Here is a 12116-nt window from a genome sequence, read left to right on the forward strand (position 1 = left end):
CATCATCATACACTTAACTTTCCCTTGTTTTCTTCTCCTCCTCCTCCTCATCATCATCATCATCATCATCACAATCAATGACCATCACCATTATCATCAATCAGCATCATCATCACAATCAATGACCATCACCATTATCATCAATCAGCATCATCATCACCATCATCATCATCATCATCAACATGTCCCATTTTTTCCGCCTAAGGATAGGATGAGGAAGCAGTTTAGGAAGTAAAATAGACCACGAGGGCCTAGCGTAGTCCCTTTTCTACTTTTATCTATTTTATCTACCTACGTCCTCTATTGCCCGATCAAGAGAGTAGGGGCCCGGGGTTAGGCTAATTAGTCTAGAAATTGAAGGTGTGATCAGTCGCTCTACCCTGAATGGTCGTAGGAGAGCAATAATTTCTACTATGTCCTCGGATATAACCCCTTCACGCCCTCATTCCACTTCCTTCCTTCCTTCATTGTTACCTTCCTGACTCATTCCTCGCTTCGCATTTTCTTCAACTCCTATTCATTTTTCACTTTTTTTAATATTTACTCCCAATTCTTCTCATTTTTTTTTTCTATTCCTTTCCCTATGCTTGTTTTGCAGTTTCACTTTTTATTCTTATTATTTTTTTGCATTTTTTTTTTCTCCGTTTCCTGCTGCCTCATTTTCTCTTTCTTGCGTTTTTTTTTTTTACTATGTTTTTCTTCTGATTTCTTCTTGTATTTTTCATTTCTCTTTTTCTTACTGTTTCGTTTCTCTCTTCTTATTTCTTCTTCTTGTCTTCGCTCATCTCTTTCTTTTGGTTTCCTTTCCCCTCTTCTTTTTCCCTTCTTTCATACTCTCTCCTCTTCCGTCTTGTTCTTTTCACCTTCATCCGGCTCGGTCTAAAAGTACTTCTCTTTTCTTCCTTACTCCCCTCTTTCCTCCCTATCTCTTTTTCACTCAATTCAGATTTTTATTGTCGAGTTTATTATATTGTGATGCATTTGTTTTCATTCCATTCTCTTTTGATTTTGTTGCTGTTTTGGTTATGTGCGGCTGTCACTAAGATTTTGGAGGTTTAAATGATGCGTGAATAGGACTCGTGTTAATAAATAAATAAAAAATCATGAAATAAGTCTCCATAACGGGTGGGAAAAAAAAAAGTAATCGCTGAGAAGGAGTTAACAACAGCGCTTGGAAGTAGCGAAAAAAAAAAATGGAAGCCTTCGTACTTAAAGGTCTTAATGTAACAATCAACGAGACAAAAATAGCAGCAACACAATGGGCTTTCATTCCTTCAGTACAACTACGCCTTTGTATATATATAGCTATTTTCAAACGATTACACACAGCTTAGGACAGACTTTCGGAACTGGAGGTGTTGGATACAGTCTTCAGCAACGCCCTCACTATTAAGAGTCTCTCTTTAGCCACACATAACTGTAGCAAGAATAAAACAGGTCATGTCGGCTACGGGGATAATACTGCACTAAAGACAACAATGCCAAGAGCGCCTGACCCAATATTTAACATGACTCTAGGCTTTAATTAGGTCGCGCCCGCCCAGCCCGTCCCGAACTTCACCCTTCTTACAAGTTTGGGCCCAACTCTGCTCACATCACACGGGGTTTTACGGGCGTTGGGAGTGAGAGACATTCCAGACAACAGATATAACACCATTTCTCGCTGGGAGGAAGGTGGGAGGAGGGAAGGAAAGACAGGAGGGAAGGCAAGGGAAGAGGGAGAAAAGAGGAGATGGGGGATGGGGGGGAATGTGGGAGAGAAACAGGTGGTGAAAGGGAGAAGGGAGAGAAAGATTGGAGGAGGCGGGTAGGAAGAAAAAAGGCGGGAAGACAGAGGGTGATTGAGGTGAAGGGGAGAAAGGGTGTCTGGCAGTGGAGAAAGAGGACAGAAGGAAGGACGATTGATGGAGAGAGGAGGGAGAGCAAAGAGAACAGGCGAATGATAAGAATAAGTTCCGATCGAGGCTCTTTGTTTCGGAAAAGGCAACTTGTTCTGTGAGTTGAAGATAAGGATAGTAATGCAAGAAGTGATGAAGGAAGACGTGAGAAAAGGAAGGAAACATGAAGAAGGTGGAGACACAGGGTAAGAGGAGGAAAGACTGAACATGAAGAGGGCTAAATGTGCACTCAAAAAGGTAGAAAGGAAATGGAAACAATGATTGGAGAGATGGTGAGGAAAAGGAAATGGACGGAAAGAATCAAGGGGAGAGAGAACGAGACAGAAGGAAAGGGTGGGTGGGAAAAGAGGGTAAGGGAGAGAAGATATAAAATGGGGGCTAAGGACTGAAATGGGAGCACTAGAAAGGGAGAACAGGGAGAAAAGGAGAAAGGAAGGGAGACAGAGAGAGGTAACAAAAGTGGGAGCTGTGGTGGAGATGAAGGGATGGAGAGGAGACAGATGAGGGAAGTGGAGAAATTAATGTAGGGAAGAAAAGAGAGAGAAAATGGAAGAAAAGGGAGAAATAGAGAAAAAGACAGAGAAAGGAGAAATAGAGAGAAAGGAAGTAAAGGGGAAAAGAGAGAGAGAGAAAAAGAGATGGGTGAAACTGAGAGAGAAAAAGGAAAGGATGATGAGAGTTGAGTTTATAGGAAGTGAAAGATAGGGTGCTGACACTGAGGAAGGGACATAAGAGATAGGGGAGAAAGGATATAACAGAGAGTAGAGAGGAGATAAAAAGGGGGTACTGAAGGAGATACAGGAGCTGAACTTGGTAAGGAAAAAAGGAAGGGAGAGAAGATAGGGGAATGGGGGGAGGAGAAGAGAGGGAGGAGGTGAAAGAGAGAGAAAGGGAGAGGGGGGGTGAGGGCAGCGGGTGTAACTTATTGTCATTCTGGCCACGATAATTTCACACTTGTGCCGTCCACCTTCCCCTCCCCTCTCCCCCCTCCCCGCTACCCTCTCCCCTCCCACCGACCCATCCCCTCTCCTCTCCATACGTATCTTCAATCTCCCCTCTCCCTACAGCTACCCCTCCCCTTCCCTCATTTCCTCCCCTTCGTATCTCCCCTTATTTCCTCTCCTCTTCTATCATTATATTCCCTTCCTCTCGCCTCCGTCTACCCTTCTCTCTACCCTCTCCCATACTTCCTCTCTCTCTCTCTCTCTCTCTCTCTCTCTCTCTCTCTCTCTCTCTCTCCTTATTCACTTCACTCCCCTCTCACTTATTTCCTCTCATTTCCCTCTCCCTCTCTCTATATCCTCTTCTCTCCACTCTCCCCTACTTTTTTTTCACTCCACTCCCCCATCCCCTCTTCTCTCCCTTCTCTTCATTTCTATTCCTTGTCCGTTCCTACATTTCCTAATTCTTTCTCCTCTCTTCCCTTAAATCTCTTATTTCTCTTCTGTCCTCTCCTCCCATCTCCTTGCATCAACTTTTCCCTCTCCATCTCTTCTCCTCTCCTCCCTTCCCCTCCTTTCTCCCCTCACATTGGTCTCCCCAGTCTCCCCTCCCCCTTTTCATTTCCCCTCATTCCCCTGACCACCTCCCCCTTCTGCTTTCCCCCCAGCATCCTTCGTGATATTTATGTTCTCTCTCTCTCTCTCTCTCTCTCTCTCTCTCTCTCTCTCTCTCTCTCTCTCTCTCATTTCCACTCTTTCACTTTCTTCTTGTATTCCCTCTCCGCCCCATCCTTTCTCTCTCTTTCCCCTCCATTACTTTTCCCGTTTCATTCCTTTTCCCTTTCCCTTCCCTTTCCTTCTCTCCTCTTGTGTCCTACAGTCCCTCTTTCCCTCATTTCCTTTCCCCTCCTTCCCCTCTCCCGCGTTCGCCCACTCCTCCTTCCTCATTTCCTCTCCTCCCTTCCTTACCCCCTCCATCCCTTCCCCTCTCCTCTCATCCATTCTCCCTCACCTCCACTCCCTTCCCTCCCCTCCCCCTCATCCATTCTCCCTCCTCTTCCTCAGTTTCTGCAATTTATCTTGTTTTTTTCTTCTGTTCGTCACTTCTTAAACTTTTAGATCTCTCTCTCTCTCTCTCTCTCTCTCTCTCCCTGTCTTATTGGTTCCATTTCATTCTCATTTCCTCCCCTCCTTCGCTCTCCAACTTTTCTCTCTTTCTCTCTTCCTTCATTACACCTCTTTACGTGTCTCATTACCCTTCCTTCTTTTCCTCTCATTCTCCCTTCCTCCTTCTATACCTCCGTCTTTCACTCCCTCCCTCCCTCCCTCTCATTCCACCTTCTTCCCCCCTTTCCTCCCTGTCATCACCCCCTCCCTCCCCATCACCCTCCCTGCTTCCCTCCCTTCCTTCCCATCACCCTACCTTCGTCCTCCCTTCTTCCCCATCATCTCCTCTGTTTCTCCCCTTACTTCCATCCCTATCTCTCTCCCTGCCTGCCCACCTCCCTTCTCCCCCTCCCTGCCAACACCCTGTCACCCTCCCTTCTTCCCTACTTGTCTTCCCTGCCTGTCTCTCTTCCTCACTGTCTCTCTCACTGCATATCTCCCTCCCGCCCTGTCAACCTATCTCCCTCTCCTCCTCCCTGCCAGCTCCCCTTTTCCCCTACTTGTCTCCCGTGCCTCCTTCCCCTCCACCTTCTCTTTCTCCTATCCTCCTTACCTCCAAGCCTCTCCGTTCTATACCCTGCCTGACTCTCTCTCTCTCTCTCTATTTCTACCTCCCTGCCTGCCTGCCTGCCTGCCTTCCAAGCTGACCCTCACTAAACATTCTCCTCACACCCTCTGCTCTCTCTCTCTCTCTCTCTCTCTCATGCCTCACACACTTTTCCACAGTTTCCGGTGATTAATACGCTTTCCCATCCATTTTCCTTCTTTTATCAGACCGATTTTTTAGTTCCTCTCGTTTGTTCCTAATTTTTCGTTTTCCCCCCTCCCTCATTTCCTTTCCGTTTCCTACTTATTCCCTCAAACTTTCACTCATCAATTTTCTCACTCTTAACCCCCTCCTATTCTATATTTCTACTACTTTCTTTATTATCTTTATTTTCTTATATTTTTCCACATTTATCTATACCTATTACCTCTATATCTATTCTTATGTGATTAATTTTCTTTTTCCCCTCTCTTTTTTTTCCTTTACTAATTTACTAATCGCATTCATTCTATTTCAACTGTTCTTTTTTTTTTCTCTCATTTCACATATGCCTTGGCTTTGTTACATTTTCATTCCAATTCTTTTTACACCGTCATCATCATCATCAATATCAACATCATCATCAATCATCATCAACATCAATCATCATCATCATCAATCATCATCATCATCATCATCATCATCCAACCTTATGTAGTGCCTAACAGATGTAGTGATGCATGATCCAGAAACAAAGACAAATAAAACCTGAACACTAAAATAAAATTGTACCCGCTGAAATGACCCACACAAGCTTTAACAACCCCTCTCTCTCTCTCTCTCTCTCTCTCTCTCTCTCTCTCTCTCTTTAATCACGGGTTTAGTGAGAAGACAGACAAGGGGCTGGAAAAAGTAGGGCACGTGAAAGAAAACGGAACTAATAAAGGAGTATACGAAAGAACTGTAATTTTTTTAACATTTAATAATGGAATTTGGCTTTTTTTTTTTGGCCCCTTAATTATCTGACCAGGTGAACCCATACCTTCAAAATTTTAACTCCGACTCAAAAACAAACCACTGCATCAGATCTCCTTGTGTTTGTTTGTTTTTTTATATATATTTTTCGTGGTTAAACCTTCCTTCTTTTTTCTTTCCTCCTCGTCGCCCTGTCCTCTCTCCTTCTTAGCATATTCTTCCTTTTGTCTTCCTCTATTCATATTTTATCTTAATTTAATCGTTCACTCTCGACTCTTCACTATTTCCTACGTTGTTTTCTTTTGATATCTCCCTTTTTTCTTCTTTTTTTCCCCCTCGGTCCCTCATCTTGTCTTCTCCCTCTTAGTGTCATTTTCTCTCCCTTTTCCTCATCTTTCTTCCCATCTCCTCATTCTCCTCACGGAATTTCTTCCCTCGTCTTCCTCTCATCGATATATATATTTTTTCCTCTCCTTCACCAACTTTCCTCTTTTATAAAACTCTTTCGCGGCTCCTCTAGTCTCTCTCTTTATCCTCCTTCTCTCTCTCTCTCTCTACTGTATATATGTAGGTATATATGTCTTTCTGGCTATCTATTTATCTATCTATCTACCCATCTATACCCATCTATCTGCCTGTCTGTCTGTCTATCCATCTACCTATATGCTTAGCTGTATATCTACCTATCTATCTATCTGTCATCTATCTTTGTCTCTCAGTTACAGTACTAATAAAATTCTAAATTAAGATGCTAAGTCTCTATTAATATTAAAGAAAAACCACTTTTATGTTTCCAAGGTGCTCTCTCTCTCTCTCTCTCTCTCTCTCTCTCTCTCATATTAAAGCCAACCATTTTTCCAGCACATGAAAGTAAAACACTGTGAGTCTTTGTTCTCTTTGTGTTCACCCCGCACTTTTTTCTGTCTATCTATCTATCCATCCATCTATCCCTCAATCTATCTAACTGCATCTACCCATCTGTCTGTCTCAGTTTACCAGTCTATCAACGTATCTAACTGTCTATCTGTGAATCCAACCATCTATTTCCATCTTGCTATCACGCTATACATCTTTCCATCCATCTTCCTCAACTAATTCCAATATTATTCTTTCTCTCTCCCTTCCTCATTCCCTTCTTAATTGCCTAAATGATTTTATATCTATTATCCCCTAAATCATTTACACAATCCTTTCAATGAGCTAAATTTAGAGAGAGAGAGAGAGAGAGAGAGAGGGAGGAGGGGGGGAAAGAGTAAGAATGGAAGAAAGAGCCGACATCAATCTAAGTAGGAAGGGAGGGAGGGAGGGAGGAAAAAAAATGGAAGGGAGAGAGAGGGAGGGGGGAAGGGAGAGAAGAATGGATGAAGGACGAGTATAATAAAGGGAGGATGAGGAAAAGAGGAGGAAGTGAGAGAGAAAGGGAAAGAGGAGAGAGGGAAGGAAGAAGAGAGGAAGAGGAGGAGGAAGGAGAGAGGAAATAACGAAGAGATATGAAGCGTATGGAAAAACAGGAAGGGTGAGACAAAGACAGTGGAAAGGAGAGAGAGAGAGAGAGAGAGAGAGAGGTTGATTTAGTACGGGAGGGAGAGGGAGAGATAAAGAGAGAGGGAGAAATGGAGACAAAATTACCCGGATCAGGGACAAATCACGCTAAGGAGGAAAGAATTTACCGGGGATTAGAGAAAGAGGAGGGAGGGAGGGAAGGAAGAATGTATGAAAAAGGAGGAAGTAGGAAAAGAGGAGGAAGGGAGGGAGGGACGAATATGCGAAGAAGGAGGAAGTAGGGTAAAACGAGGAAGGGAGGGAAGAAAGAATGTATAAAGGAGGAGGAGGAAGTACGGAAAGAGGAGGAAGGGAGGGAGGGAAAAATGTATGAAGCAGGAGGAAGAAAGGGAAGAAGAGGAAGGGAGAAGGGAAGAATGTATGAAGAAGGAGGAAGAAGGGAAAGAAGAGGAAGGGAGGAGGGTAGGATGAATGTATGAAAGAAGAGGAAGCAGGGAAAGAAGAAGAAGGAAGGAGGGAAGAATGTACGAAGAAGGAAGAGGAAGTAGGGAAAGAAGAGGAAGCAGGGAAAAAGCAGGAAGGAGGGAAAGAGGTGGAAGGAGGGAAAGAGAAGGAAGGAAGGGAGGGAGCGAAGAATGTATGAAGGAGGAAGATGGGGAGGAAAAGGAGGAAGAGGAGGAAGCAGTAAAGAAGAGAAGAATGTAAAAAAGGAAGAGGAGGGAGAGGAAGAGGAGATGCGAAAGGAACGAATGTATGGAAAAGAAGGAGAGGAAGGATGTAGACGAAGAGAAGGAAGGAAGGGAAGCTGGAATGTACGAAGGAGGGGAGGGAGGATCAGGATGCAGAGAAAGACGAGGAAGTGAAAGAGGGGAGAAAGAATGAGACAGGAAGAGGAAGAAAAAGAAGAGAGGGAGGAGGGAGAAAAAACGTATAACGGAGAGGAAGGAGGAAGTTGAAAAAAGGAGGACATGACAATATGGAAAACAGGAACAGGAAGTAAAGGACGACAAGGAAGTGAGGAAAAAGGCAAAAAGCATCGAGGAGGAGAAGGAGGAGGAGGAAGTGCAATCTTAGGTTGGCAAAAAAAAAAAAAAAAAAAAAAAAAAGTTTTACAAAATAGAGATATATTGTGCATTAAGGGGACGAGAAAGAAGAGAGAGAGAGAGAGAGAGAGAGAGAGAGAGAGAGAGAGAGAGAGAGAGAGAGAGAGAGAGAGAGAGAGAGAGAGAGAGAAAAAAAAAAAATTACTGAGAAATATTTATGGGTGAAATTTTCCGAAAAAAAAAAAAAAAAAAAAAAAAAAAATCAGCTGGGGAGAAAATATTCGGGAAAATATCCATTGAGGAAGAAAACGGAGGGAAAAATCTAAGAAAAACACCGAGAGGAAAATCTATCGGAAAAAAAAATAAGGAAGGGAAACTCTACGGAGCATAAAGAGGCGTGAGAAAACTTTATTGGTGAAGAGGAATATTTATTGAAAAATTTGGAATATTTATGGTGAAATAAGGGATTAAAAAAAAAAGATTCCAAACCTTCAAAGGGAAATTCTAGCTAAACGAAAAATTATAGGAAAAATATAAGGAGGGAAAAAACAGAAAACAAATCAATGGAAGGAAAAGATAAGGAAAAAAAATTTGTAGAGGAAAGAGATGTTAAAAAAAAAAAAAAAAAAAAAAAAAAAAAAAAAAAAAAAAGGAAGGAATCAATGCAAGAGAGAAAAAAAGAAAAAAATATGGGAAAAATACAGGAGAAATCTATGTAGGAAATACTGGAGGGGAAAAATCTATGGAGTGGAGGAAAAAATATATATGTGGCAGAGATTGGAGGGACAATTTCCGGGAGGAGCAATTTCCCTCCCTCCGTCACCTAAGGGAGGAAAGATGGAGGGAAAAAGGGGAGAGAGAGAGAGAGAATGAACAGAAAATTGAATGAAGCGTTAACTAGACGGATAGATGCTGGAAGGAAGAGGAAGAAATGAATAGCTGGACAGATCGACAGACAGAAAGACAGACAGATACGCAGCCAGACACACAGAAAGATGGACAGACAGATAAACAGAGAGAGACCGCAATGCACAAACATAAAGCAGACGAAAGAAGGAAAGAAAAATGAGGAAGAAGAGAGAAAAACGTAAGGAAGCAAGCAATAAAGGATACACAGAGACGGATGATAATTATTAAAGGAGAGAACTCAAGCTAAGAGAAAAGCCAGCCCCATACATCTCCAGCCGAGCGAGTAAGTGAAACTGGGGTTGCCATTTCCGTAGAGTTACTTGGAAAACATATCTTGGGTTCAGACTGGACTTTTTCTCTGCGCTGTTTTCTTCACGATAACTTATTAAATCATCTTGGACATGAATTTGACTTCTAAGGGATTGTTTTTCGTCTAGTTTATCGTTGTTTATATCTTTCATCGTCTGTTTTCTTATTTATTTTTTCTTTTCTTCCTCATTTTTCTTTATTATTGGATACATTTACGTGTTCATTTCACTTGTTTTCTTACACCGTTTACTTTCATCTGTTTCTCCTCTTTCCTCTTCCTTTTCCCTCCGTTCCTCTCATCTCTGCTCCTCATCATTTCTTCCTCTAAACTCTCCTTTTCCCTCTTCCTCTTTACCCCCCTATTCCTCTTTACCCCCTCCTATTCCCAATTCCTCTACCCTCCCTCTCATCTCTCCTCCATTTCCCTCTTCCTCTTTACCCCCTTCCTTTCATCTCTCCACCTCTTCCCTCTTTCTCTTCACATCTCCCGTGTGTTCTCCTCTTCCTCTTCCCTGCCTTCCTCTCTCACCTCCTCTTATCTCTCATCCTCTTCTCCCTTCTCTCTTTCCTCTTCTCTCCCATCAACATTTCCACAAAGACCAAATACTGTATAGTCGTTGCAATAAGGCCACAAAAGAAATAGTCAAAATTGATAATGAATCTGAAATGGAGATGATTAAAGATTGGAAACTCAGACTTTTGGAAAAATCTTTGGAGGCAAAATACTGAGTAAGCAGTCACGGATGAGAGGAGGCGGAGGGGGAGAGGGAGGGAGGGAGAGGAAGAGAGGGAGGGAAGGAATGATGGAAGCAGAGGGGGACGGATGGATGGAGTGAGGACGGAAAGGAATGATAGAAGTGGAGAGGGGAAGGAAGGGATGGAGGGAAGGAATGATGGAGGAGGAGAAGGATGGATGGATGGAGGGAGGGGGGAAGAGAAGGAATGATGGAAGAGGAGAGGGGAGGATGAAGGGAGGGAGGGAGGGTGGGAGGGAAGGAATGATGAATTCGGGGAAGGGGAGAGAGAGGGTGGTAGGGAAGGAGGGAGATACGTGAAGGTTGGGTAGGGAGGCAAAGAAGGGAAAGGAGCCGAGAGATAGGAAGGGAGAGTAAGTGATAATGAGGAAGGTGTGATAAGAGAGATGGGAAAAGAAAGAGGGAAGAAAGAATGGTATAAGGAAGCGATGAAGAGAAGAGGGAAGGGAGGGAATTAACAGTGTCAGATGGGGGAGAGAGAGAGAGAGAGAGAGAGAGGAAAATCGACTGTGGCAGAAACATCGTTGAAAAAGAGATTATGACGGTAACAGCTGCCTTGGATGAGGAGAGATAAGAGATAGATGGAGGGAGGGAGGAAATGGAGGAGAAAATGGAGAAGGAGGGGAGAGAAAGAAGAAGCCTGGAAGATGGAAGAAAGTGTGGACAGTATAAACGAGGAATGTGAAAAAAATAAAACTGGAAAGACGAGAGGAGAATCAGGCGAAGAGAGGGAAGAAATCGAGAGACAGAAGAAAAAGTAAAGAATGAGTGAAAGAACCAGCAAGAAGAATATAACAAGAACATAAGAGTATAGACAATAAAAGGAGAAGGGAAAAAGGAAGACGCGGAGGGAAAGGGGAATCGAAAGACGAAATCAAAGAGAGAAGAAAGGAGGGGAAGGAAATAAATTTGGATCGAGCGAGGGAGAAGGGAAAAGAAAGAAGGGATGAAGGAGGGACTGAGTAAAGAAGGCGATGAAAGAGAAGGGATAAACGACAAAGAACGAAGGGGAGACGGTGAAGGGAAAGGAGGGAAAAAGTAGGGAGGGAGAAAACAAGGAAGACGAAAGACTGCGACGGGAAAAAGAAGAAACGAAATGGAAAGAAATGAATGACGGAAGAAGAATGAGGGATCGTGGGAGAGGGGAAACAGAAGGAAAGAAACAAGTAAGTAAAAGAGAAAAGAACAAAAATGAAAGAGGGAACGAGGGAGAGGGGGAAGGATAGAAAAAAAAATAGTAGGGAGGAAGGAAAGGAGGAAGCAGGATGGAAAAGGGAAAAAATGGGGAAGAAAGGAGGAAGAAAGAGGAGGAACGGATGCATCTTTACGACAAACGGAATCATAATTATGTGAGAAGGGAGCCATTACAAGGCATGGAACAGGAGGGGTCTGTAAGGAGGGAGGGAGAGAGGAAGAGAGAAAAGGGAAAATGAGAGGGGAAAAAAAAAAAGCAACAGAGGTAGAAGAGGTAGAGAGAGGATTGATAAAAAGTATGAGAGTGAAGGAGGGGGAGAGAAGGGAAGTGAAGGATGATGGGAGAGAAGGGGTGGTGAAGGGAGAAGGGAGAGAAATAAGGAGATGATGACAAGTTGGAACGGGAGGAGTTTTACGAGGGAAGGGAGAAGGGAGAGAGGATGAAAGGTTGAAGGAGGGAGGGAGGTAGAGAGAAAATAAGGAGTGTATTAAAGACTCAGCATGAAGAATTTATAAGGAGAGAGAGAGAGAGAGAGAGAGAGAGAGAATAAATGGAAAGAAGAAAGGACAGTACCGGGGATGGAGAGAAAGAAGAAAGAAGGGAGAGGAAGAAAGGATGGGAAGACGGAACAGAGAAAAGGAGGAAGAGATGGAGAGAATGCGAAAAGGATGGAGAGAAGAAGGGAAGGAGAAACAAGGGACAAGGATGGAGAAAGAAGGAAAGGTCATTGTATTTTCTTGACCAAACGTCTTCTCCTTTTTGTAACCATCCTATTAAAAAAAAAAAAAAAAAAAAAAAAAAAAAAAAAAAAGGAGAGAGATCGGACAGGAGAAAAGAAAAAGCAGAAGAAAAAATGAAGTGAAGGAAGGGAAGGAGGAAGGAAAGAAGACAAGAA

General features: G+C 43.1%; 1 protein-coding gene across 1 annotated transcript in view; it reads left to right on the top strand.

The window, feature by feature from the left end:
• The window catches only part of LOC145398916 (uncharacterized), a 121155-nt gene that overhangs the window by 58727 nt on the left and 50312 nt on the right, over positions 1-12116 (top strand). The window lies entirely within an intron of this gene.

The sequence above is a fragment of the Coenobita brevimanus genome, chromosome 47 (genome assembly GCF_032717465.1).
Source record: "Coenobita brevimanus isolate Jiangsu-jjx chromosome 47, ASM3271746v2, whole genome shotgun sequence".
NCBI classification, from domain to species: domain Eukaryota; kingdom Metazoa; phylum Arthropoda; class Malacostraca; order Decapoda; family Coenobitidae; genus Coenobita; species Coenobita brevimanus.